At 46.0% G+C, this 18,178-nt stretch overlaps 1 long non-coding RNA gene across 1 annotated transcript; it reads right to left on the bottom strand.

Moving 5' to 3' along the window:
* Positions 1-5,942: 5,942 nt before the first annotated feature.
* On the bottom strand, positions 5,943-13,640 carry LOC308062088. The gene is made up of 2 exons (XR_013927466.1): positions 12,746-13,640; positions 5,943-12,191 (listed from the first exon to the last, which is right to left on the bottom strand). It is a non-coding gene; the product is annotated as an uncharacterized lncRNA (long non-coding RNA).
* Positions 13,641-18,178: the final 4,538 nt, after the last annotated feature.

Genomic DNA, 18,178 nt, shown 5'->3' with positions numbered 1-18,178 from the left:
CTTCTGCTCAAGCAGCAATACCTCATTAGTTCTAATGGGACTTGTACACGATTATGACACCAGCAGGTTTAGCTTTACACATCCCAGCATCTGTCGCTTTTTTTTCTTGTGGCTATGTACTACCCTCCTGCATGGGAGTAACTAGTGACAATAAATGGTTTAAGTGAAGATATGTAGATCAACATCATTCAGTCTGAAGATATTTTGGCACAGCTGTCCACGGTGACAAAGAAGGCATCTGGCTGCTCAACCCCTTCTCTGAACGTTATGATACTGTGTTGCGTTAATTCCATTCCACCCTAGTTTATAAACTCCAGTGAATTATTTTGCCCAGTGAGTTGTCCACAAACCCAGTAATCTCTTAGAAGAGTCATTAATCGTGTTCCTGAGCTTTTTCCAATTTATCTCCTAAGGGAACCTAATTTTCAATGGTGCTGAGCTCTGCCAGCTTCTGCTGAGCCGTGAGGCTGCTCTTCCCCACACTGCAACATGTTTCTTGTAGGTGAAGGACTGGCAGCTGCCAGAAACCTGGCAGTTGTGGAAAAATTTGCTGATAGGTGAATGTTGGGTAGAGGACACTCAGTGGCAGGATCAGTCCTTTGAATCCCAGATCTTGCACAGGCAGGAAGCACAAGGTGTTTATCGACAAGAACTATGTCCACCTAATGAAAGACAGTACTGATAACAAAAGAGTAACGATACCTTTACAAAAGGTGTCATCAAGGTGACTGGAGCTGGCCTTCCAAATTCTATATAGACTGCTTCATAAAAGCCCTGAGCAATTCCCAAAATGTAAAAGGCAAGTGAAAATTTTACATTTGCTGTCCATGTATTACTGATTTAGTTACATGACAGTTGGATGTAGAGACCCAGTGATCTGAGGATGGCAAAACATCCCACCTAAAACAGTAAACAGACTGGGAAAGACATGAAAAACATTTCTGTGAACAGCCAGACCACAACAGAAGTGACTGAAAAATTCCAGTCTTGCTTCTGCATTGACATGAACTCTATTTAATATGACATTTTCTTTTGTGCTGGTTTCAGTAATATTCCTGCTGACAAAAGACCCCCACATGGCTACCAAAGCTCCCTGCTGGCCATATAACCCCCAAATGCTTCTTAACACTCCTGCTGTGTCACAGCGGCAGAAATCCTGAGTCGTTTTTGTAAAGCAAACAAAGCACTTTGCTGTTATCTTTGGGAGAGGCTGTTGGGAACATTATCTGCGATGAGGAGGAGGGTGTGTGAGAGAGTCTGAAAGGCAGAGGGAGCCAGGAGGCATCGACTCCATAGGAAATACTTGGTGATCAGGCAGTGTAGCATTCCTCCGAGATGAAAAGCTACTCATTCCACTTCATACAATTAAATCGACACTTGAGTCATGCTTTTGGAGTGGAGACAGGTAAACTGCTTTGCTTTGGGTTTGCTATGATTTATGGTTCAGCGTTGAATGAAACCCTGCAAACATTTTTGGCTTTGAACTCTGCAAATGTTCTTTGCTGCCTGGGCTGGGCTGTGTGTGCACAAAGGAGGAGAAGGCAAAGGGGTGTAGGTGTTCGAGAAAAGGGAGCTCTCCTTGTCTTTGCACAACTCCAGTTCAGCAGATATCTTGGTACCTCTGCACATGGATGGTTGGAGGGTGTGTTACAGAGGGAGGCAGGCTTCTCACCCTGCCTAGCTGACGTTTAAATCTTTCCAAGCTCACTTACATGGCTACAGAGCAAAAGGGTTAATCAAGGTGTGTCCTGGTTTTAGGACTCGTCCCTTGGTAAAATATCACGGCGCTGACCTTGTACTATTTTAGGTGGCAGCTTTGCTTTGGGAAAGCAATACCAACCCCACAGCCTGTCTCCAGTCCTGGAAATGCCCTGACTCTGCTTTTTGGTGAGCTCAGAAATGATGGTGTGGACAAGAAAAAAGGCACATTCATGTGACGTTCTTAAACTGTTGTATTATTCTTAGAATATTGTTTGTTAGTAGGATTTCTGCAGCTCACAGGAGCCCAGTAGATCCTCATGTCACTTTGGTTTCATTGTTATTCTGGACATTCACTAGTTTCAGTAATGCAAAGGAAAGGGAATTCAAGCGCATATGGTGTGCATGCAGAAATATCACTAAAAGGGCTGTTGTCTTCTGAAACAAGGCTCTGATGAGACCTGTGCTGTGTGATCTCAGCTTCTGGGTGTTTGCTGCCAGGTGTCACTGGCTCTGATGGTGATTGCTGTACTTTCTGATGAATGCGAGAAATGCAAGGCTGTCTGCCAGTGCCAGACTTGCTCTGAGCACACATTACAATGTTAAGCGCATCAAGGATTTAGGAACACTGATGACATAGCTTAAGGTGGCAGAAGTTCCCACAGTGCTCAAAGCAGCCTAAATGGTGTTGCTTCTGGGTGTATAGAGAAGTATGGAGAGTACATGTAATGGGGTAAAGTGAAAAGCTGGGCAAAGTTTTGTGAATGCTTCTGACAGCACTGTTTCTGATACCACTTCTGCTACAATCATGGAGAAGGCAGCATGGCAATAAGGAGGCACAAGAAGGTACAGTGGGCTGTGATGAAGGGGTAAATGCAGGGGTTCATCGTCACATCTCAAGGGATGATGGCAGAGAAACTCCGTCTTGCCTGCTTAGCGATGCTCTGCCCAACCTGAGGCAGTCAGTGCTATCACGGTGGTGTTCACAGCGGTGCAGGGGAGTGATGGTCATGTCTTGGTGCTATCATGCCCTACGCTGCTGTGGAAAGGTTCTATCCAGATTATGGGCCTCATAATTTCTTGGATTAATGCAGATCTCTTACATCTCCCCTCTTTGGCACAGAGGGAATAAGGATACTGGCCAGTACATGTCTAAGGGGCTTGTGTTAGGCAACGTCAGCATGCAATGGTGTGTGATATAAAGAGTGAAGGAGTTACTATAATGCCATTTCCCGTCACCGCTTTCAAACTGCCTTTCTCTACTTTTACTCCCTTGTGAAAACCATAGTGCTCTCATCACCTCAGCTTTACTGGAGTTTCCAGTCTGGATGACTCATCAACCAGCCTCTTGTACACTCCCTCCAGTACGCTTCCCCATCAGCTGAAAGGGCAATAGGTTTTGGTGTTGTCCTCCAGAAATCTTCCTGCCTTGAAGCTTTTGAAGCTGTATGGGGGATCTCTTCGGTGCCTCCAGCTGCTGTCCTGCCTGCCAGCAGCTGACTTTGCTGCCAAGTTTGCCCCTGTCCAAGTCAATGTCTCTTTGTCTGTGGGTTTGCAAAAGGAGTGCTTCTTTCTGGGTCCTTTGAAAAGTGTCTAGTAGGAGATTAAGCCCCCCCCCCCCCCATGCCATGCTGGTGATCGTGAGGTAGAAGAGTGTGTTTCTGAGGAGGCATGGGGTGGAATCTGCTCTTTTTTTTCTCTACTTGTTTGTTTTTGTTAGTTTTGTACTAGCACAAGGAGCTTTGCTATATTATAGCAATTTTCCTTGGATAGTGGCAGTAGCCTTTTATTTGTGGACTGTAAAACTATCTGAGAGCAACGTCTGGGCTCTCAAAGGAGCAGCCCAGTTCCTCCTGTCAGGAAGGGACAAACAGTCCCAGTCCCAAAATATTTTTTACCATGTGTTTCCCAGAGCTATCATCATCAGAGAGGGACTTATCCCTTATCAGCGGAGCTGTGGGTTTACAGCTACTGAGGAGTGACAGTTTTGAATCTGCCAACAACTCCATCAATTGTTTGCATCAAGATAACCTAATAACCAGAAATGGAAATAAACAACAGCAGAACAATAGCTGAAAATCTCCCCCAAACATTCAAGTAGAGGGAAACTTTACTTTCCCACACTGGGATTCCCTTTCTTTCCCCCTCCCTGTTTGCCAGCATTATTTTTCTACACTTGAAAATCTAATTCAAGAGTAGGGGACAGAGTGGAAGAAAGTGCCACTCAGTAGAAGCCTCAGGACAGTGGAGTTTCTCCTGCTTTCTGTCTCACTGTCTCAAATATAAAGCTTGTAACTTTTCGTCAGCTTTAAACTCATGCCTCTGCGAGCTGCGGTTACAGCTTCTATTCCTACATTGGCAATTTCTGACCTGGTTCCCCCGCTCCCTGCAAAAAGAAATATGCCCCCAGCAGGGTCTAAAAGCTCTTTACACCCAGGCCCCCGACCACCGGCATCTGTTGAAGGCCCTTCCCATGACCTGGGGAGCCGGAAAGACAGATCTGCAGCACTGTGACTTGTGGAATCCTTGCTGGAAAGGAGCAGAGGCTGCGGACGAGCCGGCAGCCCGGCGCGGCGGCTCCGCTGTCAGGCCGCAGCAGGCACGGGGCGGGGGGGCAGCGGGGCGGGGCGGGGCCGCCGGCGCTGGGCTGGGGCGCTCGGCCGCACTCGCTGCGCTGGGCCGGCGGCGTGCGGGTGCGGGAGGGAAATAAATGAGGAGTCATAGCGAAGACGCATTTCCAGCCAAGAGGAAGGAGCAGGCCTCTCCGAAGGGAGCTGACGTTGGGGATTACGGGAGCAGAGAGCAGAGGGAGCCTCGCAGGTCTGGCTTCCACCTCGCGCCAGTGCTAACATCTGGGCACAGCTGTTTCCCGGAGCCCTTTCTGCTGCTGTACATCGACTTGTTTTGCGGCAATGGAATTGAATGGCACTTTCCTCGCTTGCAACAGTAAGTCTGTAGAAATGTCCTTGCATTTCGTCTCTCTTGTTTCGTCCAAGAGCTTTATTTTAATTCCCCTCTTCTCCCCGCCTCCTTTGCCTCCCCTTTCTCTCACTCGGAAGCAATGCAGCATTTTATCAGTATTACAGAGAGAGACAACAGATTTTTCTCTGTTAGTAGGGTTAGCTGTGTGGGTAGAAAAGGTGGCTTGTCTGGATAAGTGTCTGCAAGTCCAGAAAAGTTGATGCAGATCTCCTCCCCTTTATGGTGAAACTGGGTGAGACTGATGCTCAACTGAGTAAACTCATGGGTTCTGGTGAAGACAGCAGAGACAGGATAAATCACCTCAGCTCAACGTCTGTCCACAGGACTATAAATGTTAAGTACAAAATAAGTAATGTTTCTAAAAAAAGAAGAAATCCTCTCTGCCATTCTAGCAAGTGAGATTTAGGAAGATAATTGGTACCAAGACTGGGAGGCTTGTCTTATAGACAGGGTAATGAAATATTCTTTATTCCCTTGATGGACTTTTAATAGATTGCTTTGTTACCTCTTCATTGTATTTTACTTACTCAGATGAGAAGAAACAACTCAGGACTGTGATAGCTACAGGTTGAAATGGAATATTGTGATCCCACAGAAATGGGGAAAGTCAGCAGTGCTTATTTTTAGTTCATGAGATAGCTGCTTTCTTACTGTAGCTGAGCTGTAAACAAAGAAACAAAAAAATTAATAGACCAATAAGTGACTGACCATGAACATAATCAGTTTAGCACTACAAGGAGAAATGTGAGAAGATTCTCCCAGGCTCGATAAATCTTCGCTGTGATTTTCCCAGATGCCAGAAATTGGACAGGAAGGTGAAACAGAGGTTAATGTTACACTTTTTTGTAGGCATCTCATTCATTATATAACCACTGGGGAAAGAAAGCTAAGAAATACATCTGGAACTATTAAAATATTTCCTATTCTGGCCTGTGGGTCATTTTTCAGTGACTATTATTTAGTCTTCTGAGGTTAGGAACCAAGAAGAATTCAGTGGCTGTTTGTTAATCTGTTTTCTTGTCTCAAGCAGAAAAATACACAAGTGCTGAATGAGCCAAGCTTTTTAAAAAAGTATTTACTGAAATTCCTTGACACATAACACGCACAAGTGCCAAAGTCACTCTGCATGCCAGGCTACTTAGACAAGAAAAGTTGCTCACATGTTTGTTCGTTAGCAGGATCAGATTTGTGCTATGTAGCTTGTCAGAAATTTCTCAGATACTGTGGTTTATAGACAGGTATGTTTTGTTTATGGCTGTATGTTGAAACTCAGTTTCTTTAGTTTAGTTTCTCTTTTTTTTTTTTTTCCCAGCACAGGTAAAACATCTGTATTTACCATGCCAGAACTAACCACAGGCACATGGCTCAGTCTCAGTAAAATATCTGACAGTCAGTAGGAGACACCTGAGATACGTTCTGGTAGCAGAAGTGGGTATTACTGTAGATGAGAGTTTCTGAAAAGTTTACATGGTTTTGTTTACTCTGCATTTGGATGGAGATCTGAGCAGGGAAGAAAACTGAGCATGCTCCCTTACCCACAGAGCCACAGCAGCTGCTGTGATTTAGCGGTCTGTGCCTTTTATTTTGAATGCATTTAATTCAGCTGGATGGGTTTCTTGTTGCTTATTTTATAAAGGGGTCATCTACATTTAGTATGCAATGCATCTGCTAAACTCGGTGGGCTATTAATAATCTTTCTCTTGCCTCATGAAGTTGGTTTGTTTCTGAACCGGGAGCCCTTGTGCTCACACAGATTATAGAATAGCTAATTGGTACTATGCCTTATTCTTATACACTGACTTTTTCATCCAAGACAGTGTGTACATTGTGCAGGGAATGCCACAGCCCCATTATAGGAAGGCCCCCTGCTGCATCCCAGGGTAAGAATCAGCCAGGAAGGGTTAGTAAAATCCTACAAACCAGGCCATTTCCTTGTTTCTTCTGTCAGGTATTCCTGAGGATTAATTTCTAAATTTCCAAGTGAATCATCTCCACCTGCCCTTTTTAGCTGGGAGCACTGAGGAAGCTCCTTCTGAACTTCAGCCTCCGTGGGTGGAGATAATGCTGCTTGGGATCAGTTGGGATCTGTTCTGAAGCAGCCTGTGACCTTAATCTCCTTTCCTACAAACAAAAGGCTTCTAGCACACCCAATTTGATGCAGGTTGTGTCTGATGTGTTACATGGGGTTTTTTTGAGCTGTAGAGTTTCTAGTAGTGTGGAAGAATTTGTGATACTGACACTTCTCAGTGCATTAAACATACAACTTGTCTCTTTTTCAGACAGGATAAGTAAAATTCATTTTGGGTCTTTTTTTAATTGTGATACAAAAGCTCCTAGTTTTCCAATCTAAGCAATGTCTTCTAGTAAAACTAAAGCCCGCAGCTGGTTTTGAAATTGTTGCCGGTGTGCACAGCCCTAGCATCAGGCCCAAAAGCAGATGAGTTGGGGCAAGAGGATGCTTGGGGAAAAATAGATTTTAAAGAGGAAATGACAGAGGAGGAAGAAGGAAACACAGTTGCTTGGAAAACTGTTGCAAGTAGAAGAGATGAAAGGATATAGTCAACTACAGGGAAAAACAAAAGGGAGAGGTATGTGGGGAAGAGATGGTTTGTGCAAGATCCAGAAACTCAGCTGACTGGAGAGGCAGCTCTGGGGAGCCAAAGGTGTTGATGATTTGGGAGCCAAGTATAGTTTCCTTTACAGGGAGATAGAGATATATAAACAGGTATTTATGAATGATAGCTGCAGACAAATACTTGGTGATTTGATCATCCAGGGTGGTATTCGGCTGGCTAAATGTAGGTACCTGCAAGAAATTTTCGGTTTATAGCGATCTAGACAGGTGAATTGTATCTTGCCTTCTCCTGGCCCCTTGTTCAGTGCGCTATAGATATCCAAATACTACGAGACTAATCCCTAGCCCCTGCGTCCCCTAGGTCCTTACCATGGGTGGAGGGTCTCAATCCTTGCTCTGTCAAGCCCACCAGAACAGGAAGCTGCAGACCTTGGTCAAACGTGGAGGTTTCTTTTTTTTCTTTTTTTTTTTTTTTTTTTTATGCAGGTAGAGAAGATTTTGCCACAATTTCTTCTAAACTGAGGTGCTTCCATGCATTAAATGAGCCAGTTTAGACAATGTGTGTGTGAAAAATCTCACAGCTCAGGCTGCCCCTCACATGGGTACCTTTTAAAGCCCTGTATTGAGACACCACACTCAACAAACAAGTTGAGTTGGTTGTTTTTGGCTAAATTTATAGAGTGCTGAATTTCCAGATAAATCACTTTGAGGGGAAAAAATGACATTTTCCCTAGTTTTGCATAATTCAATTGTGCAATTGAATTATTGCACAAATTTTTTCCTGCTACAGAATGGTGAGTGTGACCTGCATTTCATCTGTGGAAGAAATTTCAGCTTCTGAAGAATATGTTGAGAAAAGCTGCTAAGTGTCCTTAATAAAAATGAACCTGGGACCTACCTACAATTGACTTCAGTTTTATGAAAAGAACATCTTCATCAGCATGTGCCTAGAAACATGCCTTAGGAGTCAGGCAACTAAGCTGCATGAGTGCTTCTGGCTGTTGATGCTGGTCCTATCCATCAAGTTGATGTCCTTTTCAGGTACTTTCTTCCCACACTGTTCACACCAAATACTGGAAAAGCTGTAATTTACTGCAAGCCAGTGTTTGTTTTAGTGCCTCTGACTGCAGCCAAATCTATGTTGTGCACTGTAACGGAGGGACCAGTGGAAGGATCGAACCAAACCTTCAGTGTGGTTTTGCGTTCCTGAGTGCAATGAACTTTTTAGTTGGGTGTTTTGCCTGGATTTCATCAAGAGTGCAGGGCAGTAGCTGTTGATGGGTCACAGCCTGTGCTGTGCATGGATCCAGGCTCCCCTTTGAATGACCCAGACTGGCACAAAGATTTATGAAGATTTTCACGAATAAAGATCACAATTTGAATTGTCTGTGAAATTGCTGAGCAGGCAGCCTGGCTTCATCTATGCAAACCAGGGCCAGGGCTCTGCACCGTTTAACTGCCAGCACATTCCCCAACTTGGTTTTGATCCATAGCAAGCTAGCACATAGCATGATCCGGTATGGGCCTGCAATCCTTCCCAGTAGGCAGTCTGGGTGTAGTCAGCCTGTTTTGGGGAAAGAGGGTCGGGCTGCGTGTACTGAGCAGAGCAGAGCTGGAGAAGGGACCATTCTCCTCCCAGAGACCTTGCACACAAGGTTAAACAGCCAAAGGATACAGAGAGAAAGTGGGGCTGAGAAATACTGAGGAAGGTGGCAGTGGTCACCTCAGTGCATCAGAGACCTGCCCGTCATAAGGCTTCTTGCCAGCATACCAGGAGAGGAAGGTTTTAAGCAGTGATTTGAAGGACAGCCATAACATGATACCTGGGGAGAACTTCTGTTTGAAACTTTAAGGTCACCCTGCCCTCGCTCAGCAGGACCTGTCAAGCATCCTGGAAGGGGAATGGGGAAGAAAAGCCAATGTAAAGAATAGAAGGAGGTTTGCTGATGCTGCCACGGGCTTTGTGGAGAAGCCCATTCTGAGTGTCGCCACAAGGTGGAACTTGGTACATAGCACATGCACCAGAGATACACCCACTGTAAAGCAGCATCATCTTTGGGCTAAGATGCACCAATGCATACGGTCTCAGCACCCACTCTCAGGTCCCCACTTCCCTGGATGGAGCAAGGAGGGGAGCGGTGGCTTAGAGGAGTTATTAGCATTTTTTGTTGTTGATGAGAAACTGGCTGTTCTCAAGCTCTGCTGTGCCAACAAGGCCTGGTCCTCGAAGGGTGTGAGGCATGGCTGGGGAGAACAAAGCTGGGAGCAGCAAGTGGTGTCCTGGAGGTAACAAGGAAGGAGCAGGATTTCTATGGGTGGGATGTGAGAGGGCATGAATGAAGAGGGAAAGGCAGGGCAGGTGGGACCCTGCAGGCAAGGAAGGAGCCTCACTGTCCTGTCCTTCTGGCAGAGTCTTGGCTGGAAGGCAACTTGCCATTGCTGGTACTACACTGATACCAGGCACAAAACTGCTAAAGAGCTTATACAAAAGCCAGGTTGAATACAACCATGGGATGGTGGCAAATGACCAAAAGGTGCCTCTGCACTTCACAGGTGACATCAATAATTTGCGAAAGCACTGGAGAAACCTACAAAATCCTTGTCACTTGACAGGTTTGTTGCTTTTCTGAACAGCAGCCACTGCCCAGTACTGCAGCTGGTTGTGCTCGTTTCTAAGCATCTGCTGCACTGACCATATGCCTCATACTAGGTGTGCAGAATTAATCCTTGAACTTTATTTACCATCAGGAACTTGAGTTTCTGACTGATGTTTCACTCTGACAAGGGATGGAAGGTTGTTGTTTTACTACAGACCAGCTGAACTACAGCTTTTCCAAACTCTCATTAATTCTGAGTGCACCTGGACTGAATTGGTCTCACACTTGCTGAGGACTAGAAACATGTAGGGATAGACATTACAGTTCATTAATAAGCAGTGACACTCTGATTGTGCCATTACAATTATTAAAATAATTGTATTGAATTTCACTGGAAGGGAAGATGAAATTACAGTGTTTCTGTAAAGACTGGCATCATGTAAGAGATAATATTTTCTTCTTGGAAACAAACATAGAGCAAGGCACAGCCTTTGGCCCTTTTCAGTGGGAAAATCTCCCACTCCCACAAATAACATGACACTTGTTATTTGTTATGTAACTGTCACAGGCATTATGAGTCATAATAATTTACATCATGTGCATGATGCAATGGGGAAGTGAAGATGAGGTCATTGCCAGCATAGGTATTTTCATTGCAGTCCTAAATTATCACAAGTTTGGGCAAATCAGCAACTGATTTCCATCACGTCATTTGTGTCAGGGTAGTGTAAAGAAACTGTAATCAGTATTAGGGTTGCACCGCTTTTGGCATTGCCCAAACGCTGTGGTGATGGGAGAACAAGTCCAGCCCCAAAGAGCTCAAAACTAATCTGCTTCTTCCTCTGTGAAGTGGTAATAGTGCTTACTTAGCTTCTTTGTATAAGGATGCGATAGAGATTAATTCATTTTGGAAACCGTCTGAAGAGCAGCCTGTGCATTAATAGTTTTCTCACATAGCACACTTCCTACCAGATTCTACAGCCTTTCTATCTCAAGTGCCTGTTTCCTGGATATTAAAAGCATTTTGCTGACTTTAGGACCATGTTCTGACATCCTCGTTCACATTGATCTCCATTTGCTCTGTGAGTAATCCAGCTGGAATCAGTAGGATGATTAGCACAGCCCTTAACCTGGGCACGGGGACATGAATAACTTCACTCATGTGACTAGTGCCATTTATTTCAGTGGGATTGGTTATATAGGTAAAACTGCATGCTTGAGTGTTCGCAGGCTTTGGACCTAGTCAGGTGTTACCTGCAGTGAATAAGGGTTGGAGAATTTGTCCCTAAGCCATTTACAGGAATCACTTCCTCCAGCACTGGAGCGTGACGCAGCATCATGTAACATCAATAAGCAATGCCATGTAACCCACAGTGTAATGCTTACCCATCAGGCTTCGTCTATGAGATACGAGATTGTCTTTGAATGACCTCAAGACCACAATACATCCAGATCTGTTGTTTCCCAAAGCAGGGCATTTCTGGCCCAATGATCATATGGTCATTTTAAAAACAAGCCGATTTTAACTGCCTTACATCTCTGAAGTCCTCACAACAGTAAAACTTGCACATTGTTGTTCTGGAGAAGTATATAAACTTGGTGAATGCCGACCCTGTGCTTTGCGTGTGTGCAGATTTCAGGGATAAGTATGGTAAATATTCTCTGAGGGCCTCTGAGCAGTGCTGTCACTGGCACTACTTATTAGGAATTAAGAGGAAAATTAAGCAGAGGGGCTCTGTGTGCTCCCAAATGGATCCCTATGGGACTCTGGCTGCTTCTGGACAGCGCTGGTGCACAGAAGCAAATTGTTTTGCTAAGGCAAGTACGGGAGACCACTCTTCCCCACTCATTTAATTGGCTCAGTTCTCTTCAGTACAATGTGAAATATGGGAAGTGCTCAGAGACTGCTAGCTAATAAATATCATCTAGCCGTTACATATCATGGTGCCCACCTCCTAGCCAGGGAAAAGCAAAGCTCCCAGCTCTCAGGGGAGCACTACAGAGATTACGGCTCCAACACCCAGCCCCTGTATGTGTAGGGGGCTCAGAAAAAGCTGGAGGTGTTTCCTCAATCTACTGACTGCCTGGCTATTGTTTTCTGAAATGTCCCATCCAGAAAAAGCCTTTATTCTCCTTCACTGCCTGTTATTTGTAGTTGCAATGTGTAAATAAGGTGTTATTAGTTGTACTGCTGTTCAAGGCCATGCAATGGCTCTGCCTTGTCCCCAGAGAGTTTCTTACCTGCGGCATATGGCAGTGATTAATGATTCTGATCCTGTCCTTGTGCTAGTCAAATAATCCTGTCCTCTGTGCTTGCTTGTGAATGTTGGTAGGGCTTCCTTCAGGATGTGGAGAAAGAAGAGGGAGATGGCTGGATTGCCAGTCACCAGATATAGAGAATATGTTTCTAAAACCTGTATTGAATATGATGGAGGGCTGGCGATGGAGAGCCTTCAGTAACATCTCCAGCAGAAACAGTGACATGTAGTTTGCTGTGACATTTTTTGGGCATATGCTGATTCTGCAGTAAGGGACATTCACCCCTGGTGGTGACATCCATCTCCCTGCAGTATCTTCACCTCTGGCTTGCCTGGCAGGACAGCAGCCAGCAAAGGCAATGACAAAAAAGCCCTAGTCTGTAACAAGGTCTGACCTAGGATGGAACAGCTTAATAAGCATAGCTGCTGTATTTCACTGCAGAAGGGGTCATGGCTAGGGAAGAGACGGATTTTAGTCCCAGCCATTGCTAGGGCAATGGGCAATGGTCATGAGTTTCAGCAAAGGAAATTTATACTGGTCGTAATGAACAAATTCTTCACTAAGAACATCTGAACTCTTGAACAGGGATGTAGATTGGCTGTGATGTCTCCATCCTTCTATATCCAGAACTCACCTGGACAAGGCTGTGAGCAACCCAATCTGCCTTTGAAGGTGACCCCTCTAAGCGGGTGGTTGAACTAGAGAGCTCCAGAGGTCCATTCCAGCCTGAATTATTCTCTGATTCTGCATTATCAGTGACTTATGAAACCACGATGGGGACATATTTCTGTACCAGACTATGGGATAAATTCGAATTACAAAAATATGACAAGAATTGTCAGAGCTATGCTGAAATGAAGGGTAAGTGACTCACCCAAGTCATACCGGAAGTCGGTGGCAGAGAAGATCTGCTCCAGAGGCTTAGGAAAATGCTCTTCTCTGGGTGGAAAAGGAAAAGCATTAAAGCACAATTTCCGAGCAGCTTTTGGGCTACGTCTGGCCTGGCTAAAAGGTGGTTTTAGCTCCCTCTCCAGTGCCCGTCGGTGAGAACGGCAGGGAGCAGCTCTGCACAGAAGGGAAAGGGTGGAGCAGCCTTCCCCTGATCCAGGCGCTTGTGGGCAGGCTGGGCTGTGCCCTGGTCACTGATTAGGAGCCGCAAACAGTATCTGGGACTCCTCCAGCTCCCTGGAAATGATGCCGAAAACCCCACTGGCATATGACTGTCGGAAAACATGTTCCTTCTACCTAGGCAGCTGCCGGCAGGCTCCTTGCTGTAATTTTGCATCCAGTGCGTGCTGGTGAGCAAAGCAGGAGGAGAGACTTCCCGCGGTCCCACCCCCAGCTGGACTCTGCCCTCCCCTGCCTTCCCCTGCCTGCTCTCCCGCTGCCCCGTTCCCTCCGTGGAGCCCCGTTTCACGCCGCGCACGCCGGAGGCTCCTGGATGAGCTGGGATCCCCGCGGGGGTGGCGTGGCCCCCCAACCTGCCCGACGCCCCACGCGTGTCCCTGAGCACGGCGCTGGACCATGCAGTGCATCCGACGGCAGCCCAAGCGCAGCGTGTCCCAGGAAAACATCCTGCGGGAGCAGAGCCGTAGAGTGGCCGCGTTGAACGGCATCAGGCTGGGTAAGGGACAAGTTGGCCAGACCCTCGGCGCTTCCACACGCTGGCAGCCGCTTCATTTCTGCCTCTTTTCCCTGCGCAGAGGCAGTGCTCCACCCTAAAGGCAACTCCAAGGTTATTTTTAAACTCCCGAGGTTTCTTTTCCTTTCCTTTGCCTGTACCCACCCGCCAGATGTTTAAACCGCTTCGTTTGAGGCATCAAAGAACGTGGGACCTCTTTGGCAAAGGGCTGGTTTCCAAATCTCTTGCTGGGCTTTCTGAACTGTCGTGGGTTGAGGGTGTTTGGGGAAGGCAGTGCCCTTTTCCTGCCTGATTTTAGGACTTCTCAGTGGTATATTGCCACTTGCTGTAAGAGCCCGTGGAACCACTCAGAGGTCTGCATTCACCAGATAAAAGAAAGAGGAAACTCAGGAGTTTCATATTTCTGTCTGTGGCTATGAACTTATTGCTGGTTCCTGCTCTCTGGAGAGACAGCACAAGTGGATGCCAGTCCCTTGATTTCTGTGGCTACACAGGGCTGGTAGAAATGGAAAATCACCGTTTACGCACTCGAGTTCTTTAGATTTAATCAGAAAGGCTTTCTGCCCTTTTAAACTTGCAAACCTGAGTTATGTCTGGTCTTAAAGCAGGTGGGAGAGGTGAGAGCAAGCAGGACGAGGCTTGTTTTATAGCAATTGTAATTAATGTGTTTATATAAGATCAGCAGATTTGTGAGTGAGCAATGCAGAAATATGGATTGTCACTCTCTTCTCTGGTCATCATTCGATCTCCTTAGTGAACTCAAAGTCTCGCTTCTACCGTGACAGCTATTGTTTTATTGTTTCCTGCTTGCTGTAAACCTGAGATTGATAAGACAAAGGTTAACATTTTCAATGTCTTAGGGCCTGAAGCTTCATAGTGCCGTATATTAACTTCACAGTTATTGTAGCGCCGTGTGTGCTTGAGGCGCTCCTACCTTTGCCAAACATGATTTTCACTCTGAACATTACTGCACACTAAATATGTTCTGTCTAGAAAGTGTGTGATTGATATTTTGCGAGGAGGGGGGGCTGACCCTTGAAACGCACTCTGCAATTTTGCATGCCAAGTATGTATTTGGTATTTCACAGAGGATGCTAAGCAAGACACATGTTTCAGGAAGGGTTTGGACATCTATTTCAGTGTGGTGATTATGCTTCTCATGCCTAGTCTTGTTATATAGTTGGAAACCAATACCCTTGTCCAGCTGCCCAGTGTTTTTAAATTTTTAAATCATATATCTGTATGATGACTCTGGTTTCTTTCATGCAAGTCTCCATTGCTGTGAGATGAAGGTCTGGACCACAAACCTCCTCAGCTCTGTGGGGTTGTTAGACAGAAATCCTCAGGAGCTCGTTCAGGCACAAAACCTGAAATGAGGTTTCTACTGGGAAAAGGTGTTTCTTTCTAGAAAGCAGTTCAAATGACCAAGAGAGAGTAATGTCCCACTGGCACATGAGGGGTGTGTTTGTCATTCCTGTCTCAGCAGAGCAGAGCATCTTCTGCTCCATCTCTGATGTAACAAAATGCTGGTGCTTTGTAGATAGGAGTAGGGAAGCTAAGTGACTCACCCAAGGTCATTTAAAGAGTCTGTGGCAGTGTTTGGACTGGGTATAGGGGGCAGGACCCAAAACACTGGTCCTCTTTAAAACTGGCCCTCTTTCCTGGCCGGTTTAGCTGTCGGAGCTTGAACTGCTGCTAGGCAGACACAAAGCAGACCTGAAACAGACTGGGCCCACCTGGCTAAGGGGATGCCACTCCTTCCTCTGGGCCCACCGTCAGGTCTTCAGTCGGTACTTGGGGTCACCACCGGCAGAGGTCAGCTCTGGGTGACTGCTCTCTATCTGAAAGGCCTCCCACATCAAAGGGATGACGGAGCTGTTAGACACCCATGACTAGCCCTCTTGCCCTTTCCTGGGCAAACTTGCTGTCTCCTAGAGGCAAGGTTGTCTCCATCCCATCCCTGGCTTCTCTCACTGCCCTCTGACTCAGGCTCTGTGCCATCTTTAATTTTTGCCATGCTTTCACCATGCACCATCCCTCTTCATCTTTCCCTCTTGCTCTTGCAGAGTGCAGTGGCCTCCTTTGCTGAGTCATTTAACCTGGCCTGATCCTCAGGCATGGTGGCCAAGAATGAGTGGGAGGGCTGCTCCCTACCCACAGTTAGATCCTCTGAAGAGGAAGGGGGTTTTTGACCCACATTAATGCACTGACTGGGCTGTGCTGGTGAGCAGGGCAAAGGGCTCTGAGCTCCAGCTTGTGTCTGGCCTGTGTAGATCCAGCCTGGAGGAGGGCAAGCTGCTCTTGGCTGCTGCCTGTGCCCATCCAGGTTTGCCTGTATTACATTGATGCCGTTCTTTGGGGTGTCTAGGTAGCATGACATACTATGCATGCTGCGTGCAGTGTCTGTGTAACACAACATGCCCCAGTTCACAGGGATTTCTCATTACACACTTATGCACATAGACACCCAAAGGAATTGATGGCTTTCCTGCTTTCCTCATGTCACCCTAGGATGGCATGTCCTCTTCCTAGTCCCATGATGTCTTGCATGGTTGGGATTTGAAGGAAGAGAAGGAATGAGGCTGGGAGCCAGAACAGAAATGTTGTAGGTGAATAGAGAGAAGGAAGAGATTTGTTTCTTCTCCAGAACTCTTGAGGGATACACAGAGATGTTAGTGAGGCCTAAGTCTTGTGTTACCTTCTCGGCACTTGGAAAACCTTCGCCTTGCAGGGGAAACCTTAACACTGTAAGTCAGGAGACCTGTAAAGCTGTTGTGATGTCTGTTGTTCCTCTGGTTGGCCTGGCCTCTTGTCAACCCCTGGGTATGCCTGATCTCACCAAACCCCGGAGGGTGTCCCAGATCTTATGGCTGGGGTTAATCTTTCACCCTTCTGTGTTGTGGAGGTGACTTTTTTTCTTCTCTCTGTGAGTTTCTTTCTGAGGCTTCTAGAGGAGGAAGCATTCAAATTCTCCCCTTGAGAACCTCCAGACCAGACAAGCCAAGATGCCCAGGGGATGCTGTAGCATGGGAAGACAATTAATGAGATGGCAAATTGAATGTAGAGGAAAGAGAGAGGCCACATCCACCTTTTCAGGATCTCCAGCTCCCACTGTGGCGCTTTCAACTCAGGCTCAGCTCTGGGTGTGCTCCTTAGCGTCTGCAAAACCAGTGAAATGGTATGAGCGCCCCACTGAGTGAACACTGGACTCCCCTAATATTTATCTCTGGTGGAGATTGCAGCCTTTCTTTGGCAACCTAAAATGTTCTCTTTGGGCCAATGTATCCCACTTACAAACTCATGGTGCTGCATTTTGCTGCTGCTACCATGACCCCCCTTGGTGCTCTGCAGCACCTGGCACTTCAGTTTCCTGTATGAGTTGTCAGGAGTTTGGGGATTTGGATACTTGGATCTCATCCTGGGTTTGTTTTTTCAAGCAGGTCTGAAGTGATGCTTAGTAATTTATTGCCTTGCCCTGTTTAAAAAACAATTCAAGGCAGCAGTGTCTTCCAGAGGAGAACAAACCCACTGTCACAAGGAAATGCCACACTGCAATATAAATGTTGTTGCATAAATCAGTTAACTTGGATTTCTGCTTTGTGAGATCCCACGTTATATTTACGTAGCACTGGGAAATTTCCCATAATGTGAGTGTCAGGTGGCTGTGTTGTGAAGATAAGGTGAGCAAAAATCCCATTGAGTTGGGATGTGTTTGATCAGTACTACAGAGCTGAATGCTGTTTCACTGGCTTGGAAACAGCCTTTCATGCAGTGTCAGAGAGATGCAAGGTGCCTATTACAGAAAGCCCAGGATGTGTTTCTCATGTTTCATGCTCTCACCCTCCCCAGCCCACACGCTCCAGATCTGTAATTAATGGTTGTTTTGAGGGACAGATTCTCCATAGTATTTAGGTATGTGGAAGTCCTATACTGCTGAGACATTCAAAACCATGTAGAATGCCAAATCTGTGTTTTCAAAGTCTCAGTAGATGCCTGTTGCCTCTCTAGATGTCTAAGTGCTTTCCTGAATCTAGATTAAGATGTGAAATCTGAAGTTCCTGGAACCAGAAAGCTCTGTTTGTTATTACTTGGCAATGTGGTGGCCTAGTAGGGTAAGAAAGATAAAGGTCCTCTCAGATACTGGCTGGGCAATGAGGAGAGCATGGCTGCTACCTTATTACTGCGTTATTGATGTGATGGTACCTGCAACAGACTTATCTGTGTATGTCCTAAGCTTTATGACGCTGATCTTCAAAATTCCCATGTGGATAGGAAGGGACTGCTTGCTAGAGAAAGAAGAGTGATATCTTTGTGTATTCCTGTTTCCACAAAGGAAATTTGTCAGAAAATAGATTTGAAATCACTTCAAAGTTCCTGACAGCACTCCAATTACAAGTTTTACAGCTTGCTTTCCTTTGCTTTTAC

Source organism: Falco punctatus (assembly GCF_963210335.1).
Source record: "Falco punctatus genome assembly, chromosome: 4".
Taxonomy (NCBI): domain Eukaryota; kingdom Metazoa; phylum Chordata; class Aves; order Falconiformes; family Falconidae; genus Falco; species Falco punctatus.
The sequence above is the reverse complement of the archived record's forward strand: the minus strand, read 5'-3'. Positions and strand labels throughout refer to the sequence as shown.